Below are 20,725 nucleotides of genomic sequence, written 5' to 3' on the forward strand. Positions count from 1 at the left end.
ATCTTCTGTAATGCGATAAGCAAAAACCATTTTCTGACCAATCATGTAGTGTGTGTTGTGTGTGTGTGTGTGTGTGTGTGTGTGTGTGTGTGTGTGTGTGTGTGTGTGTGTGTGTGCGTGCGTCCGTGTACCCTTCTTCTGTAGTGTAAAACTTGCGAGACTGTTTCCATGACAAAATAAGGACCAAGACCCATAAACCCAGAAGCTACAGTTAACTTGCAAATACACTGTGGTCAACACTGATCTAAAAATGAAATAGAGAAAAACGGTCGAAGGGGCGGAGGTGTGGGTGGGTGGGTGGCTGGGGGGGTGTGTGCAGGTTCTATGAAAAAAGGAAACACTATTATCATCTGTGTGTGTGTGTGTGTGTGTGTGTGTGTGTGTGTGTGTGTGTGTGTGTGTGTGTGTGTGCGTGTGCGCGTGCGCTATGAAGTTCCAAACGACTCAATAAACATGCGCAGCTATAGACTGAACGTGTCACACACGCATGCTTTGACGCCTGTGTAGCAAAGCAACGCTTGACGTGTCATGTAGTTTCCCCATTGACTTGTAATGGTCACGCGTGTACGCGTGCGCTTACGCGCTCTGACTGCGCACCCCGCGTACATTTACGCGTAAAATTACGCGTAAAATTACACGTACATTTACGCGTAATGTTACGTGTAAATGTACGCGGGTTGCGCAGTCAGAGCGCGTAAACGCACGCATGAAGATAATAGAACAATTTTGTTACGCGTTGACACACACACCCGTTCGCAGTTTTTGATGCTACGCCACCGGAAGTGTTTCTGCATTGCGCACAACAGTGCGCGTACATGGGGCCCTATTCTCCCACAGGCCTTCGGCGCTAAAACGGGCCTTAAACGCAAAAAAACTTGCCTTGCGCCTGCCTCGGGAAGATATCAATATGGCTTTACGCTGCCAAATGCGCTTCAGGCCGAATGGGCGTGGCGCAGTCCCAGAATGGGCTAGAATGGGCGTGTCGGCCTTAAATCTCGGCGTAATGATATCTTCCCACCTGGCGTAAATTTAGCGCTTTGCGCTTTTGAAAACCAGGCCTATTCAGTGCGCCAGTTGCAAGGAGCGCTCTTCTGCCTCTCCCCTGTCACCCTTCTCTGTCTCTCTCTGAAACCAGGCCTATTCAGTGCGCCAGTGCTCTTCTGCCTCTTCTCTGTCACCCTTCTCTCTCTCTCTCTCTGACTCCCTCGCTTAGACAGGCACAACACACTTCCCATATAGGAAAAATAAGTTGTAAGTTGCCTGGAATGTCCCAGCATGCATTGTGCTTCTCCATTTCGCTACTAAATAGCAACCAAATGAGGCGAAATAGATATAAAAGGTCGATCTAAATTAATGTGTAATGGTAACACAACCTGCAATTGTACACATTTCAATATTGGACCAAATGAAACATCGAAATGAATACACCACCCTATGTGAAACATATATGTCCTCCTGGGCCTATATATATCTCTTGTGGATTTAACGTGATTTAGATAAGTGACAGCGGAACGCGCTGCGGAACGCGCATCTACTGTCATGTGCTATACTGTGATGTCCGCTCCAATAACTTGGCCCTACTTCACATTTAGTTTTACAATAAAAACACATTTATGCAATGACTTTACATAATGTAGGGTATATTTATGTGCATCATTCTACCTGCAGCAGGGGAGAGAAAACGATATCTTTCTGGACAAACTTTCACCAATATAAAATTAATCTCATCATATAGGGATAGGATATATTTTTCTAGCTGATGCCTTTAGAACATTCTTTTCACTTTGATCTTGCTATAGTGTAGCGTATTTACATGCTTGCAGTATTTAAACTGCAGTTAGATTGGTTTGAGAAGCATAATAATATGGAATAATAGCCTATATATGGAGACAGACAGACTGGATGAAGGGAGGGGGGGGGGCAGAGCGCTTGGCTTTTGTCTGGTTTTGCTGGACCACTGGAATTGGAGCTTAACTCATTAAGTGCCATAGACGACCTAACTCGTCTTACATAATCCAGCGCTTAAGTGCCAAGGACGGACTAACTCGTCTTACATAAAGATTTTTTTTTTTTGACGGTGGGACATCAATCAACCCCTTTTACATCTTCGAGATAACTATTTGGAGCAAGAGCATGTGTGTAATCTATTTTACCGACCACTAAGTGGCGACAGAGACCGAGAGAAGTCACAGCCACGGGACCCAAAAGCCACAAAAGCAGCCGCCTCCCGCGGAAATGGCTTGGCGATTTTACAGTCAGAAGCCCGGACACACACACACAGAACGGACAGAGATCCCTTCCCCCCAGAGCCGCGCAGCAACGCGCGAACACACACACACACACACACACACACACACACACACACACACACACACACACACACACACACACACACACACACACACACACACACACACCGCGGGAGCAAGCCAGCCATTCAAGGAAATGGCGACGCGATTTTACAGTAATCCATTTCAGACTCGTCTTGCCCGACAGGCAGACAGGCAGGCAGGCAGCAGCAACGCGCTTCTGACACGCCCGCTGTTAGGAGGAAGGAGGAGAAGACACACGGAGGGAGGAGTTTGAATGAGAGGGGTGTTTCCTGTTGTTATGGAGGAAATTACTGTTCAAAACTATTGTTTAGAATGTCTGACGGTCTTACTGATGCCAAAAATGAATGGTTAAAGTGACTGTTTCACAAAAAGCCATTTATCTCTGAATAAATTTCCAGACGCTGAAACCATGCTGTACTCAACGGCTAATATCTACATAACTACTAACTCTGCAAACTAACTCTTTTAGACAGAGAAAGCACACATTCTATTAGTTATTTTTAGATGATTGATGTTCATGAATTCTTAACAGAAAAGAATCCTCGGCTGTTCTAAAATGAGCCAGAATCGTCAAAAACACCCCTGGCACAACTTACCTACAGGAATGAAAACATGGCTGGCATTCAATGTGTTAAAAGGCAAGCGTGCGATTCGTTTATTGCACTTATCCAATGAGCATGACGGTGCATAATTTTACGCTTAAAAGGCGTGGTTGTAATGCTTTAGGCTGCGTGTAGCGCCAAGACCAAGATATCAAGTGCGCTGGTCCACGCCCACTGCGCCAGGCGCTCGGGGTAGAAACTAGGCCGATGCAACGATAGGGGCCATGAACGCGTAATTTTACACGTAAATGTACGCGTAATTTTACACGTAAATGTACGCGTAATTTTACACGTAAATGTACGCGTAATTTTACGCGTAAATGTGGTAGGCAGTCAGAGCGCGTAAGCGCACGCGTACACGCGTGACCATTACAAGTCAATGGGGAAACTACATGACACGTCAAGCGTTGCTTTGCTACACAGGCATCAAAGCATGCGTGTGTGACACGTTCAGTCGATAGCTGCGCATGTTTATTGAGTCGTTTGGAACTTCATATCCGGTGGCGTAGAATCAAAAACTGCGAACGCGTGTGTGTGTGCACGCGTGACAAAATTGACTATGTTAAGTCACGCAGGCACACACACGTTGCTGCGCGTGTGTCCTTGAATATTGACTTTGATAGGACCCCATACATGCGCGTGCGCGTGCGCGTGGGTGGGTGGGTGGGTGTGTGTTTTTGAGCTTTTCTTGCAGCTTCATGTGGTTTTAAAGGACATGGTTTGAATTGCATCAGTTTTCAGTGTTAGTCATGTCATCAAAGTAATAAAGTTACAAAATGTCTGATTACAGTCTGTCACAGGTTTATGTACGTAGGCCTATAGTCCTCTCTCTAAGTTATCTTTTCGCTCCTTCCCCTCCACTCTGTCATCAGTGATGTCACATGAGCAGTGGTGATGTCATCACCAGTGATGTCATCAGTGATGTCACTTGAGCAATTGTGATGACATCGGTGATGTCAGTCGAGCAACTGTGATGTAGTATGAGCCGATGGCGCACAGTTGCACGATGGCGCCTATAGGGTGGGTGGGCGGTGTCTGTCTGTCTGTCTCCTAGTGTATTAAAACTATAGGGAAGGGCTCAATTTACTTGTGATCAATGTCAGTCACATTTGCTTCAGTAACACAGCAAATAATATGCATGTTAAAACACATGGGTGAGTGAAACTACAATACACTGCTACTAACCAACCTCCTGACTGCTGTGACCCACTCTCCTGGCCCTGTCTTGCAGGAGCTTGGTGGTTTCTTTGGGTCATTAGGCTGATTGGGTGCACCTGGGCCCGGTGCGCTCTTTGAGCTTTAAAAGCCCACAGACCACTCATTCCCTCCTCACCTGTGTGCACAATTCTATTCGGTTCTTTTGGCTTCTAGTGGTTTGTGTTGTTTTAGTCCTTAGTTTGAGGTCATAATTATTATTGCTATAAGTTTGACTCCCTCCTTTTGTTACTTCCTTTAGCCGGGTTGTAAGTAACACAACTGCTAAACGGAAACCTGTGGTTTGAGAGAGGGGCAGGGTCACAACGCAGCAGCATTCAGGACTGTCTAACCAAAGCTGTTGGCGTAGGCTATACAAAGCTATGCACCACAAACACCTGCAGGTGTGAGATGTAGCTTTGCTGTACACACACTTTTTATCATTGCTATGAACCTCCATACAGTATGACTCTAATAGTCTAATATGCAAAATGATGAAGAAAGTTGACCTTGTCTTACCTTATGCATCATAGAATGATAGAACATAATACTTGCATGTCCTTTCTAACGTTTAGATTTAGAACCAGAACGTTGCTCTAAGGTGCAAATCTTTCCATTTTCATCTCACCCAAATGGACATTAGACTGTCTGTAGCTGTTGATCTCTATGGAAATGGATTCTGCATCCTTCAGCAGCACGTTAAGTCATTGTTGTGCTTATTGAGACCGCTGATACATTTGTATGGGGGAATATAGCATGCAGTTGACGCTACGACAAAATGTCCCCCTTGGCTGACCTATTGCACAGACATGACACTTGCAGTTCCATGCATTCAATACATGAGAATCTCCAAATGGATAGATCCATGGTAAATGAATACGTAAAATAAATATAAAAATACAATACATAAAAGAATTATGCATCTTACTGACAGATATGTAGATGTAGTGAATTAATGTGTACAACAATCAATCCACGCTCAAATACAATGTAGTTTGCATCTACAGTACTGTACATTTTTGGACATGATCAAGTCTGTTATTCTGAGCAACCTTTAGGTGGTGCCAGAGACACATGGTGAGAAGAGAAGGCATTTCTTTGGCTCCTTTTTCTCTTTTTCTCTGCATTTCAATCACAATTACATAAAGATCTTTTTGTTTTTAACATTATGTGTCACTACGTTTGTGTGTCATCCTTCACATTCAACACCAGGAAGCTCAATGGATTTGAGAAGGCCAAGAAGCCACCAACTGAAGGGGGTAAATAGGATCATAACTTATACAGTATTATTATAAACAATGTAGAGAAACCAGGTCTAGGATAACTCATGGAGGGACATTTGGGAAACTGACATATTTCTTTTGTAAATGCAAGTTATTCACCAACACCAAGTCAGCTGTATCTTCACCAGTAGCTCTACCAACAAGTGGCATCAACAAGACTATTTACTTTGAACTCTGCCTCTTGAGTCGTGCACTTGGGTTCCATTTTGTATTTGAACTGTGAGACTAAATCAATTTTCATCAAAGTACTGAAATTACAAAATGTTTGATTGTAGTCTATATATCAGAAGTTTATGTACTGTATTAGTCAGTTAGCTATTAGCCATGTTAAAAGATCTAATAGTCCCTGGAAATGACAGCTTTTTTATTCTTATATTTTCTGTATTGCAAACAGAAACTATAGACACAGGGACTTGGCACCAGATTTTCTCCATAAGAAATGTAATTTCCCATATGAGGTTAATAAGGTGGCTCAGTGGTTAGCACTATTACCTCACACTAACAGCAAGAAGGTCCCGGGTTCAAACCCTGTTCCGTCCCATGTCCTTTCTGTGTGAAGTTTGCTTCTCCATGGTTGTGTGTGTTTCCTAAAGTCAGAGAGAAGCTGATGCACACCTTCAATCTCTTAAAGGCAGGTGCGTCGGAGATGCAGTACGTATGAGAGATAAAGAGGAGTCCCGCACACTGTCAATTACTTGCAAAAAAAACTTTTAATAAACACAACGTTTCCTCCCATATATATATATAGTCAAGTCAAGTCAAGTCAAGTCAAGTTTATTTGTATAGCACATTTCATACACAGAGGCAATTCAAAGTGCTTCACATAAAATGGATGACAGGAAAATAAAAGAAGAAAAGAAGAAAATAAAATGGACATTTAAAAGCATCACAACAAAACTTTAAAAAAGAGTATAAAAAGTGCATTAAGCAACAGGCGCAGCAGTTGCAAAAAGAGCTAAAAACTTATGACTCATTGGGTTTGCATAATAGAATAAATCAATGTATCTATATTGAGTCCCCCGACATCATGACTATAAGCATGACTACACACACATAAAACTCAGGTCTGGGTACGGTGTCCTCTTTTCCTCTATACTGCAGTTTGGACACCAAGCATACCCCCGCTTGTACCTTGCGGGGGTATATATATATATATATATATATATATATATATATATATATATATATATATATATATATATATATATATATATATATATATAGCTAATAAATAGATTGTTTGTGCCTGACTATAAAGCGTTTGTGGTAGACCTCCCGTGACTTTAACAGACTGATGTTCAATGGATTGTAGGCCAGAGTTGAAGTTCTCAGTCTTGTCTATTGAGGACGACACTACAGGAAACTTGATTTTGAAGACCTAAATATAACCAAAGTGTGTAGGAAAACCACCTGAAAACAAATATTTGTAATACTTCATTGTATAGAAAACAATATCATCAAATGGAAGAAAAAGGTGTGTGTGTGTGTGTGTGTGTGTGTGTGTGTGTGTGTGTGTGTGTGTGTGTGTGTGTGTGTGTGTGTGTGTGTGTGTGTGTGTGTGTGTGTGTGTGTGTGTGTGTGTGTGTGTGTGTGTGGAAAAATGGAAAAGCGATGAAGATGGTAATCTAACTCATGGGTTACTACTCATTTTTTGGGGGGAGATTCTGCTTTATATGGTGTGGTTAAAACATAATTTGGACCAATCAGATTGCTTGCCGGGGTTACAGGTACTCAGTGGGAGCCAGAACCCTCCACTTTAGCAGTTTGGGCCTATGGTCTGGAATCCACAACGTTGATGAGGTCCTTTACCCAGTCGTGAGTTGGGTCAGCACAGAGCATCTTCCTCTTCATCTGAAAGCTATAACAGAGAGAGAGAGAGAGACACACACACACACACACACACACAGACACACACACACACACACACACACACACACACACACACACACACACACACACACACACACAGACACAGATCATTCCTGCTGTTGTTGCATTTTGCCTTGCATTTACAGTCATCAAACCAACCAGATAATCAATCAGTCAATAAGTCGGCCAATAGCAACTCAGTCAGCCAATCAGCCTTCAGGCTCCACTTGGGCATTTTACAATTGCAGTAACACTCCTGAATGTTGTTTTAGTGACAGATGTGTTGCCGCAACCGTTGCACCTTTAGTAGATTATGTTTTAATTAATTGCAGATTTTCTCTCGATTATTATTTTTTCATTGCCAAGTTATCTTAAATGTTTCAGTAACCCAATTTTATTGATGATTTCTTTTTAATCACGGCAGTTGCCATTATGGTGATTGAAAGCTAAAAAAAACAACTGTCTCTACAACATCATGCAGATATTACATTTTATCAGCTATTTCTGAAACTTGATATGAACTGTATAGTATGTCTATAATGACAGATCAATTAAAATGTGGCCTAAAGCTGGTTGTGATAACTGCATGATAACTCCTACACTTGTGCAGGAGTAGCAAAGTCTGTAAGGTTGAAGATCAATAAAACAGGAGATGCAACACTCACACTACACCCTTCTTGGCACACTGACTGTGTGTGTAACTGTAGCTCACCAACAGGTCCTTAGGCACGCGTTTGAAGATAAAATTGAAACAGCATGCATCTGGACCACCGCCGCCTGAGAAACAGACAGAGAAACAACATGAACACAGATACCATTATTTTGGTCTTCTTCCCCTTTCCGTATGCTTCTCTTGTTTATACTATTAGACATGTATGCTACATTTACAAAGCAGTATAGTGTATAACAGGGTTTCCCAAATAGCGGCCCGCGGCCGGCGAGCTGTGTGGCCCGCGCCGGAATGGCTTTTTTTTTTTTTTTTTTACAGTGTACCTGAACGCAACATGCAAGATCTGGCTAAAAGTAATCTCATGTGTATAAATTACAGTTCAACACTGAGGAAGTGTCCAATTGTTCATGTTCAAGGCATTCTAATAGTCAACTTCTGTTAATATTTTTCAATCATCCTGATTAAATCAGGCTAAATGTAATGTAAGAAATTACTGATCAACACTGAATAGGTGTCCAAATGTTCATGTCATTCTGGCCAATACTTCACTTCTGTTATAACATTTCAGTCTGGAATATGGAATATTTTTCAATAATCTTGATGAATAAACGGCTAAAGTAATCTCATGTGTAAGAAATGACGGTTCTATATTGAAGTAGAAATTTAAATGAAGTCTTGGACTATTTTCAATAATGAAGACTACTTAACAGCCAACGCCCAGTCTCGTCATATCACAGTGCACGCCCCCTTTCTTTGAGGATGTATAACCCATTCATTGTTAGGCTCGCCCCCTTTCTCTGATGCTGTCTCCTCACCCATTCACAGTTTACCACACATGTGGCAATAACCAATCAGCCCAAGGTATTCCTCTCCAGCTGATCCCAATCACCTAATCAGCGTAGTATATCAGGGTCCATGTTTACTCTGTTTGCTATGTGCTGTGTATGTGTAATTCTCAGTTGCTGATCATCATCGCTGAAGCAGTTGTTTTCGCCCCACCTCCTCCCCTGACCACCACCATCGGTCATGACTCCTGATTGAAGAATTCCCTATGGGGGGATTTCCTATCCTATTCTTCACTGACGACGCCCTCTCATCATCTCAGGAGAGCGTCATCATATCATGGAGTCATACGCCAAATTAAATGTGTTGTATCATTAAAGCTTGTTATACTTTCTACTAGTCTCTCATTATTGAAATACTTAACTCGTTGGTTTTGGATTTATTTAGTTTCAAGAGTGCATTTTTGTTCTTGTGTGACCCTCAACACAGGCTTTGACACACGGGCCACTTACTGATGCTTAAATTAACCCACTCATATTTTGGTTTATTTCAAGAAAAATATGTTGGCTAGTGGAAATTCTAATTGGCTGGTAAAATGCTTAAAATCTAGCAGCCATTGGCAGGTGTTCAAAAAAGTTAATTTCAAGCCCTCCAGGTGGTGACATAGGAGTGAGCGAGAAAAGGATCAAATTGGTGGTTAAGACTGAATAATGACAACAGAACTGTTCATTTAAAATGAGTTATTCCTCTATTCCTCTGGCTTCAAATGCACCAAATGTTTCACGCCGCCGCCTTTCGGCCGTCGGCACAGTTCGGCCCCCGACCCTCAGCAAAATGTGGCCCTTGGTGAAAAGTAATTGGGGACCCCTGGTGTATAAGCTTTATACTCATATATTCAATGGCTGCTGAGGCTCGCTGTGGTTTGGTTTGATTTGATTATGACATGAATCAATATTTTTGCTTCGGCATTAATAAGTAAGAACAGCAAGAACAGAAAAACAAACAAATCAGTTTACCACAGCTAACAATTAAAATTGAAAGCTGCGCAAAATTTCCCCACAATACAGTGCATGTATTCTATAGCATGAAGTCTATTGACATTTGCCAATATGTCATATTCAACCAGCAAGCAGGTTTGGCTGTTTCTAGACATTTGACCTCATGACATTACTCTGACCTATGAATATGAAATGTTTGCATATTGTGGGTGTGTCAAAAATGACATGTGGATAATCAGTGGTAAAATTGTAGCCAGAACCAAGTTAGCCGATTGTAACTGGTAAAGCTTTACCACTTTTGCAGCAGGACCAAGTTAGCCGATTGTAACTGGTAAAGCTCATTATGTTCAAAAGTAAGGTCCATGTTAGGCACATTGTAACAAGACCAAATTGGAGCAGAACCAAGTTAGCCGATTGTAACTGGTAAAGCTCAAAATGTTTGATGCATTTTTTAAATTTCCACAACATGTAACAAACAAACAACCAAAAATAAGACTGAAGAATGCCTTGTAACTTATTTAAAACAGAAATAATGTTTCATGTTTGTTAATTTGAGTATATATTCTAATTAAAACTGTCGGCTGTGTTTTTTTATATATGCATTGCTTTGCTGCTTGTTTTTTCAATAATTTTTTTGTAAAGCACCTTGAATTGCCTTTGTGTATGAAAGGTGCTGTATAAATAAATTTGACTTGACTTTGACTTGACTGTGGAGACAAGGCAGTAAACTTACTTGGTACACTAGATTCAGCCAAGGTTGAGAAAAGCAGGATGCTGCAGACCACCAGAAGGACTGTCTTCTTCATCTTCATCATCATCATAACTGTCTGTCTCTGTCTGTCTGCCTCGCTCTATCTGTCAGTATGTCCTTCTCTGCCCTGCCTCTTATCCTGCCTCATCCCTAACATCCTCTGTAACGCGATAAGCAAAAACCATTTTGTGACCAATCATGTAGTGTGTGTGTGTGTGTGTGTGTGTGTGTGTGTGTGTGTGTGTGTGTGTGTGTGTGTGTGTGTGTGTGTGTGTGTGTGTGTGTGTGTGTGTGTGTGTGTGTGCGTGTGCGTGTGCGCGTGCACATGTGTGTGTGTGTGTGTGTGTGTGTGTGTGTGTGTGTGGGTGGGTGTGTGTGTGTGTTTGTGTGTGTGGGTGGGTGGGTGGGTGGGTGGGTAGGTGTATGTGGGTGGGTGTGTGTTTTTGAGCTTTTCTTGCAGCTTCATGTGGTTTTAAAGGACATGGTTTGAATTGCATCAGTTTTCAGTGTTAGTCATGTCATCAAAGTAATAAAGTTACAAAATGTCTGATTACAGTCTGTCACAGGTTTATGTACGTGTAGGCCTATAGTCCTCTCTCTAAGTTATCTTTTCGCTCCTTCCCCTCCACTCTGTCATCAGTGATGTCACATGAGCAATTGTGATGTCATCACCAGTGATGTCATCAGTGATGTAATTTGAGCAATTGTGATGTCATCGGTGATGTCACTCCTTTGAGTATGAGCCGATGGCGCACAGTTGCACGATGGAGCCTATAGGGTGGGTGGGCGATGTCTGTCTGTCTGTCTCCTAGTGCATTAAAACTATAGGGAAGGGCTCAATTTACTTGTGATCAATGTCAGTCACATTTGCTTCAGTAACACAGCAAATAATATGCCTCTAAAAACACAGGGTGAGTGAAACTACAATACACTGCTACTAACCAACCTCCTGACTGCTGTGACAACCCTCCCACTCTCCTGGCCCTGTCTTGCAGGAGCTTGGTGGTTTCTTTGGGTCATTAGGCTGATTGGGTGCACCTGGGCCCGGTGCGCTCTTTGAGCTTTAAAAGCCCACAGACCACTCATTCCCTCCTCACCTGTGTGCACAATTCTATTCGGTTCTTTTGGCTTCTAGTGGTTTGTGTTGTTTTAGTCCTTAGTTTGAGGTCATAATTATTATTGCTATAAGTTTGACTCCCTCCTTTTGTTACTTCCTTCAGCCGGGTTGCAAGTAACACACTGCTAAACGGAAACCTGTGGTTTGAGAGAGGGGCGGGGTCACAACGCAGCAGCATTCAGGACTGTCTAACCAAAGCTGTTGGCGTAGGCTATACAAAGCTATGCACCACAAACACCTGCAGGTGTGAGATGTAGCTTTGCTGTACACACACTTTTTATCATTGCTATGAACCTCCATACAGTATGACTCTAATAGTCTAATATGCAAAATGATGAAGAAAGTTGACCTTGTCTTACCTTATGCATCATAGAATGATAGAACATAATACTTGCATGTCCTTTCTAACGTTTAGATTTAGAACCAGAACGTTGCTCTAAGGTGCAAATCTTTCCATTTTCATCTCACCCAAATGGACATTAGACTGTCTGTAGCTGTTGATCTCTATGGAAATGGATTCTGCATCCTTCAGCAGCACGTTAAGTCATTGTTGTGCTTATTGAGACCGCTGATACATTTGTATGGGGGAATATAGCATGCAGTTGACGCTACGACAAAATGTCCCCCTTGGCTGACCTATTGCACAGACATGACACTTGCAGTTCCATGCATTCAATACATGAGAATCTCCAAATGGATAGATCCATGGTAAATGAATACGTAAAATAAATATAAAAATACAATACATAAAAGAATTATGCATCTTACTGACAGATATGTAGATGTAGTGAATTAATGTGTACAACAATCAATCCACGCTCAAATACAATGTAGTTTGCATCTACAGTACTGTACATTTTTGGACATGATCAAGTCTGTTATTCTGAGCAACCTTTAGGTGGTGCCAGAGACACATGGTGAGAAGAGAAGGCATTTCTTTGGCTCCTTTTTCTCTTTTTCTCTGTATTTCAATCACAATTACATAAAGATCTTTTTGTTTTTAACATTATGTGTCACTACGTTTGTGTGTCATCCTTCACATTCAACACCAGGAAGCTCAATGGATTTGAGAAGGCCAAGAAGCCACCAACTGAAGGGGGTAAATAGGATCATAACTTATACAGTATTATTATAAACAATGTAGAGAAACCAGGTCTAGGATAACTCATGGAGGGACATTTGGGAAACTGACATATTTCTTTTGTAAATGCAAGTTATTCACCAACACCAAGTCAGCTGTATCTTCACCAGTAGCTCTACCAACAAGTGGCATCAACAAGACTATTTACTTTGAACTCTGCCTCTTGAGTCGTGCACTTGGGTTCCATTTTGTATTTGAACTGTGAGACTAAATCAATTTTCATCAAAGTACTGAAATTACAAAATGTTTGATTGTAGTCTATATATCAGAAGTTTATGTACTGTATTAGTCAGTTAGCTATTAGCCATGTTAAAAGATCTAATAGTCCCTGGAAATGACAGCTTTTTTATTCTTATATTTTCTGTATTGCAAACAGAAACTATAGACACAGGGACTTGGCACCAGATTTTCTCCATAAGAAATGTAATTTCCCATATGAGGTTAATAAGGTGGCTCAGTGGTTAGCACTATTACCTCACACTAACAGCAAGAAGGTCCCGGGTTCAAACCCTGTTCCGTCCCATGTCCTTTCTGTGTGAAGTTTGCTTCTCCATGGTTGTGTGTGTTTCCTAAAGTCAGAGAGAAGCTGATGCACACCTTCAATCTCTTAAAGGCAGGTGCGTCGGAGATGCAGTACGTATGAGAGATAAAGAGGAGTCCCGCACACTGTCAATTACTTGCAAAAAAAACTTTTAATAAACACAACGTTTCCTCCCATATATATATATAGTCAAGTCAAGTCAAGTCAAGTCAAGTTTATTTGTATAGCACATTTCATACACAGAGGCAATTCAAAGTGCTTCACATAAAATGGATGACAGGAAAATAAAAGAAGAAAAGAAGAAAATAAAATGGACATTTAAAAGCATCACAACAAAACTTTAAAAAAGAGTATAAAAAGTGCATTAAGCAACAGGCGCAGCAGTTGCAAAAAGAGCTAAAAACTTATGACTCATTGGGTTTGCATAATAGAATAAATCAATGTATCTATATTGAGTCCCCCGACATCATGACTATAAGCATGACTACACACACATAAAACTCAGGTCTGGGTACGGTGTCCTCTTTTCCTCTATACTGCAGTTTGGACACCAAGCATACCCCCGCTTGTACCTTGCGGGGGTATATATATATATATATATATATATATATATATATATATATATATATATATATATAGCTAATAAATAGATTGTTTGTGCCTGACTATAAAGCGTTTGTGGTAGACCTCCCGTGACTTTAACAGACTGATGTTCAATGGATTGTAGGCCAGAGTTGAAGTTCTCAGTCTTGTCTATTGAGGACGACACTACAGGAAACTTGATTTTGAAGACCTAAATATAACCAAAGTGTGTAGGAAAACCACCTGAAAACAAATATTTGTAATACTTCATTGTATAGAAAACAATATCATCAAATGGAAGAAAAAGGTGTGTGTGTGTGTGTGTGTGTGTGTGTGTGTGTGTGTGTGTGTGTGTGTGTGTGTGTGTGTGTGTGTGTGTGTGTGTGTGTGTGTGTGTGTGTGTGTGTGTGTGTGTGTGTGTGTGTAGAAAAATGGAAAAGCGATGAAGATGGTAATCTAACTCATGGGTTACTACTCATTTTTTGGGGGGAGATTCTGCTTTATATGGTGTGGTTAAAACATAATTTGGACCAATCAGATTGCTTGCCGGGGTTACAGGTACTCAGTGGGAGCCAGAACCCTCCACTTTAGCAGTTTGGGCCTATGGTCTGGAATCCACAACGTTGATGAGGTCCTTTACCCAGTCGTGAGTTGGGTCAGCACAGAGCATCTTCCTCTTCATCTGAAAGCTATAACAGAGAGAGAGAGAGAGACACACACACACACACACACACACAGACACACACACACACACACACACACACACACACACACACACACACACACACACACACACACACACACACACAGACACAGATCATTCCTGCTGTTGTTGCATTTTGCCTTGCATTTACAGTCATCAAACCAACCAGATAATCAATCAGTCAATAAGTCGGCCAATAGCAACTCAGTCAGCCAATCAGCCTTCAGGCTCCACTTGGGCATTTTACAATTGCAGTAACACTCCTGAATGTTGTTTTAGTGACAGATGTGTTGCCGCAACCGTTGCACCTTTAGTAGATTATGTTTTAATTAATTGCAGATTTTCTCTCGATTATTATTTTTTCATTGCCAAGTTATCTTAAATGTTTCAGTAACCCAATTTTATTGATGATTTCTTTTTAATCACGGCAGTTGCCATTATGGTGATTGAAAGCTAAAAAAAACAACTGTCTCTACAACATCATGCAGATATTACATTTTATCAGCTATTTCTGAAACTTGATATGAACTGTATAGTATGTCTATAATGACAGATCAATTAAAATGTGGCCTAAAGCTGGTTGTGATAACTGCATGATAACTCCTACACTTGTGCAGGAGTAGCAAAGTCTGTAAGGTTGAAGATCAATAAAACAGGAGATGCAACACTCACACTACACCCTTCTTGGCACACTGACTGTGTGTGTAACTGTAGCTCACCAACAGGTCCTTAGGCACGCGTTTGAAGATAAAATTGAAACAGCATGCATCTGGACCACCGCCGCCTGAGAAACAGACAGAGAAACAACATGAACACAGATACCATTATTTTGGTCTTCTTCCCCTTTCCGTATGCTTCTCTTGTTTATACTATTAGACATGTAGGCCCCTATCGTTGCATCGGCGCAGTTTCTAGGCCGAGCGGCAGGCGCAGATCAAAGCAGTGGGCGTGGAAAGGCGCACTTGATATCGTCGTGCTGGCGCTAGATGCAGCCCAAAGCATTACAACCACGCCTTTTAGGCGTAAAATTATGCACCGTCATGCTCATTGGATAAGTGCAATAAACGAATCGCACGCTTGCCTTTTTAGCTCCAATTCCAGTGATCCCGCAAAACCAGATGAAAGCCAAACGCTCTGCCCCCCCCCCCCTCCCTTCATCCAGCCTGTCTGTCTGCATTATAGGCTATTATTCCATATTATTATGCTTCTCAAACCAATCTAACTGCAGTTTCAATACTGCAAGCATGTAAATACGCTACACTATAGCAAGATCAAAGTGAAAATAATGTTCTATGCATCAGCTAGAAAAATATAGCCTATTAGATTGGTGAAAGTTTGTCCAGAAAGATATAATTTTCTCTCGCCTGCTGCAGGAAGGATGATGCACATAAATATACCCTACATTATGTCAAGTCATTGCATAAATGTGTTTTTATTGTAAAACTAAATGTGAAATAGGGCCAAGTTATTGGAGGAACATCACAGTATAGCAGATGCCATTAGAAGCGCCTTCCGAAGCGCGTTCCGCTGTTACTTCTCTAAATCACGTTAACTCGACAAGGGGTATATATATGCCCAGGAGGACATATATGTTTCACATAGGGTGGTGTTTTCATTTCGAGGTTTTATTTGGTCCAATATTGAAATGTTGACAATGGCAGGCTGTGTTACCATTACACATTAATTTAGAACTACCTTTTATATCTATTTTGGCTCATTTGGTGGCTATTTAGTAGCGAAATGAAGAAACACAATACATGCTGGGAACTCAGAGAGAGAGAGAGAGAAGGGTGACAGAGAAGAAGCAGTGAAGGCAAAGAATAGGCCTGCTTTTCAAAAGCGCAAAGCGCTAAATGTAGGCCAGCTCCCAAGATATAACTAGGCTGGTATTTAGCGCCGACACGCCCACTTTGGGACTGCGCCACGCCCATTCGGCCTAAAGCGCATTTGGCAGCCTAAAGCCTATTGCTATCTTGCCGAAACAGGCGCAAGGCACGTTTTTTTGCGGTTAAGGCCCGTAATAGCGCCGATGGCCTGTGGGAGAATAGAGCCCGTATGCTACATTTACAAAGCAGTATAGTGTATAACAGGGTTTCCCAAATAGCGGCCCGCGGCCGGCGAGCTGTGTGGCCCGCGCCGGAATGGCTTTTTTTTTTTTTTTTTACAGTGTACCTGAACGCAACATGCAAGATCTGGCTAAAAGTAATCTCATGTGTATAAATTACAGTTCAACACTGAGGAAGTGTCCAATTGTTCATGTTCAAGGCATTCTAATAGTCAACTTCTGTTAATATTTTTCAATCATCCTGATTAAATCAGGCTAAATGTAATGTAAGAAATTACTGATCAACACTGAATAGGTGTCCAAATGTTCATGTCATTCTGGCCAATACTTCACTTCTGTTATAACATTTCAGTCTGGAATATGGAATATTTTTCAATAATCTTGATGAATAAACGGCTAAAGTAATCTCATGTGTAAGAAATGACGGTTCTATATTGAAGTAGAAATTTAAATGAAGTCTTGGACTATTTTCAATAATGAAGACTACTTAACAGCCAACGCCCAGTCTCGTCATATCACAGTGCACGCCCCCTTTCTTTGAGGATGTATAACCCATTCATTGTTAGGCTCGCCCCCTTTCTCTGATGCTGTCTCCTCACCCATTCACAGTTTACCACACATGTGGCAATAACCAATCAGCCCAAGGTATTCCTCTCCAGCTGATCCCAATCACCTAATCAGCGTAGTATATCAGGGTCCATGTTTACTCTGTTTGCTATGTGCTGTGTATGTGTAATTCTCAGTTGCTGATCATCATCGCTGAAGCAGTTGTTTTCGCCCCACCTCCTCCCCTGACCACCACCATCGGTCATGACTCCTGATTGAAGAATTCCCTATGGGGGGATTTCCTATCCTATTCTTCACTGACGACGCCCTCTCATCATCTCAGGAGAGCGTCATCATATCATGGAGTCATACGCCAAATTAAATGTGTTGTATCATTAAAGCTTGTTATACTTTCTACTAGTCTCTCATTATTGAAATACTTAACTCGTTGGTTTTGGATTTATTTAGTTTCAAGAGTGCATTTTTGTTCTTGTGTGACCCTCAACACAGGCTTTGACACACGGGCCACTTACTGATGCTTAAATTAACCCACTCATATTTTGGTTTATTTCAAGAAAAATATGTTGGCTAGTGGAAATTCTAATTGGCTGGTAAAATGCTTAAAATCTAGCAGCCATTGGCAGGTGTTCAAAAAAGTTAATTTCAAGCCCTCCAGGTGGTGACATAGGAGTGAGCGAGAAAAGGATCAAATTGGTGGTTAAGACTGAATAATGACAACAGAACTGTTCATTTAAAATGAGTTATTCCTCTATTCCTCTGGCTTCAAATGCACCAAATGTTTCACGCCGCCGCCTTTCGGCCGTCGGCACAGTTCGGCCCCCGACCCTCAGCAAAATGTGGCCCTTGGTGAAAAGTAATTGGGGACCCCTGGTGTATAAGCTTTATACTCATATATTCAATGGCTGCTGAGGCTCGCTGTGGTTTGGTTTGATTTGATTATGACATGAATCAATATTTTTGCTTCGGCATTAATAAGTAAGAACAGCAAGAACAGAAAAACAAACAAATCAGTTTACCACAGCTAACAATTAAAATTGAAAGCTGCGCAAAATTTCCCCACAATACAGTGCATGTATTCTATAGCATGAAGTCTATTGACATTTGCCAATATGTCATATTCAACCAGCAAGCAGGTTTGGCTGTTTCTAGACATTTGACCTCATGACATTACTCTGACCTGTGGAGACAAGGCAGTAAACTTACTTGGTACACTAGATTCAGCCAAGGTTGAGAAAAGCAGGATGCTGCAGACCACCAGAAGGACTGTCTTCTTCATCTTCATCATCATCATAACTGTCTGTCTCTGTCTGTCTGCCTCGCTCTATCTGTCAGTATGTCCTTCTCTGCCCTGCCTCTTATCCTGCCTCATCCCTAACATCTTCTGTAACGCGATAAGCCACAACCATTTTCTGACCAATCATGTACTGTAGTGTGTGTTTGTGTGTGTGTGTGTGTGTGTGTGTGTGTGTGTGTGTGTGTGTGTGTGTGTGTGTGTGTGTGTGTGTGTGTGTGTGTGTGTGTGTGTGTGTGTGTGTGTGCGTGCGTCCGTGTACCCTTCTTGTGTGGTGTAAAACTTGCGATACTGTTTCCATGACAAAATAAGGACCAAGACCCATAAACCCAGAAGCTACAGTTAACTTGCAAACACACTGTGGTCAACACTGATCTAAAAATGAAATGGAGAGAAACGGTCGAAGGGGCGGAGGTGTGTGTGTGTGTGTGTGTGTGTGTGTGTGTGTGTGTGTGTGTGTGCGTGTGCGTGTGCGCGTGCGCTATGAAGTTCCAAACGACTCAATAAACATGCGCAGCTATCGACTGAACGTGTCACACACGCAGTGGCGGACTGCATAATCGGGCACGTCGGGCAAATGCCCGGTGGCCTGGCCTGGCCTGGCCTGGCCTGGCCTGGCCTGGCCTGGCCTGGCAAAAAAAAAAATAATAATAATAATAATTGCAGGCCAGGCCAGGCCACTCACTGAACAGCAGGCCAGGCGCCGCCTACTGGTTTACTAGTGGTTTTATTACTTTATTCAGGTTTAAAGTGGGTGCATCTCATTGTAAAATTGGACTTGGCCCAAATTGGGCTTCAAACGGCCCAAATTGGGCTTCAAACGGCCCAAATCGGGCTTCAAACAGCCCAAATCGGGCTTTAAACGACCCAAATCTGGCTTCAAACGGCCCAAATTGGGCTTCAAACGCCCCAAATTGAGCTTCAAACGCCCCAAATTTTTCGCCGCCGCCCTTCGGACGCCGGCACGCGCGTCGGCCCATATCAGCCTGGCCTGCTTGGTATCTAATGCCCGGCCTGAATTATGATCCCAGTCCGCCCCTGCACACACGCATGCTTTGACGCCTGTGTAGCAAAGCAACGCTTGACGTGTCATGTAGTTTCCCCATTGACTTGTAATGGTCACGCGTGTACGCGTGCGCTTACGCGCTCTGACTGCGCACCCCGCGTACATTTACGCGTAAAATTACGCGTACATTTACGCGTAATGTTACGTGTAAATGTACGCGGGTTGCGCAGTCAGTGCGCGTAAACGCACGCATGAAGATAATAGAACAATTTCGTTACGCGTTGACACACACACCTGTTCGCAGTTTTTGATGCTACGCCACCTGAAGTGTTTCTGCATCGCGCACAACAGTGCGCGTACATGAACGCGTAATTTTACGCATAAATGTACGCGTAATTTTACGCGTAAATGTATGCGGGGTGCGCAGTCAGAGCGCGTAAGCGCACGCGTACACGCGTGACCATTACAAGTCAATGGGGAAACTACATGACACGTCAAGTGTTGCTTTGCTACACAGGCATCAAAGCATGCGTGTGTGACACGTTCAGTCGATAGCTGCGCATGTTTATTGAGTCGTTTGGAACTTCATATCCGGTGGCGTAGAATCAAAAACTGCGAACGCGTGTGTGTGTGCACGCGTGACAAAATTGACTATGTTAAGTCACGCAGGTGTGAGATGTAGCTGTGCTGTACACACACTTTTTATCATTGCTATGAACCTCCATAGAGTATGACTCTAATAGTCTAATATGCAAAATGATGAAGAAAGTTGACCTTGTCTAACCTTATGCATCATAGAATGATAGAACATATACTTGCATGTCCTTTCTAACGTTTAGATTTAGAACCAAAAAGTTGCTCTAAGGTGCAAATCTTTCCATTTTCATCTCACCCAAATGGACTTTAGACTGTCTCTAGCTGTTGATCTCTATGGAAATGGATTCTGCATCCTTCAGCAGCACGTTAAGTCATTGTTGTGGTTATTGAGACCGCTGATACATTTGTATGGGGGAATATAGCATGCAGTTGACGCTACGACAAAATGTCCCCCTTGGCTGACCTATTGCACAGACATGACACTTGCAGTTCCATGCATTCAATACATAAGAATCTCCAAATGGATAGATCCATGGTAAATTAATACGTAAAATAAATATAAAAATACAATACATAAAAGAATTATGCATCTTACTGACAGATATGTAGATGTAGTGAATTCATGTGTACAA

General features: G+C 42.0%; 2 long non-coding RNA genes across 2 annotated transcripts; both read right to left on the bottom strand.

Moving 5' to 3' along the window:
* Positions 1 to 7,013: 7,013 nt before the first annotated feature.
* LOC310781929 lies at positions 7,014 to 10,631 on the bottom strand. Its single transcript, XR_014552992.1, has 3 exons — positions 10,466 to 10,631; positions 7,947 to 8,058; positions 7,014 to 7,270 (listed from the first exon to the last, which is right to left on the bottom strand). It is a non-coding gene; the product is annotated as an uncharacterized lncRNA (long non-coding RNA).
* Positions 10,632 to 13,905: 3,274 nt separating this feature from the next.
* Positions 13,906 to 18,568, bottom strand: LOC310782583. Its single transcript, XR_014553033.1, has 3 exons — positions 18,403 to 18,568; positions 15,240 to 15,351; positions 13,906 to 14,553 (listed from the first exon to the last, which is right to left on the bottom strand). It is a non-coding gene; the product is annotated as an uncharacterized lncRNA (long non-coding RNA).
* Positions 18,569 to 20,725: the final 2,157 nt, after the last annotated feature.

The sequence above is a fragment of the Poromitra crassiceps genome, assembly GCF_964638095.1.
Source record: "Poromitra crassiceps genome assembly, chromosome: 9".
NCBI classification, from domain to species: Eukaryota; Metazoa; Chordata; class Actinopteri; order Beryciformes; family Melamphaidae; genus Poromitra; species Poromitra crassiceps.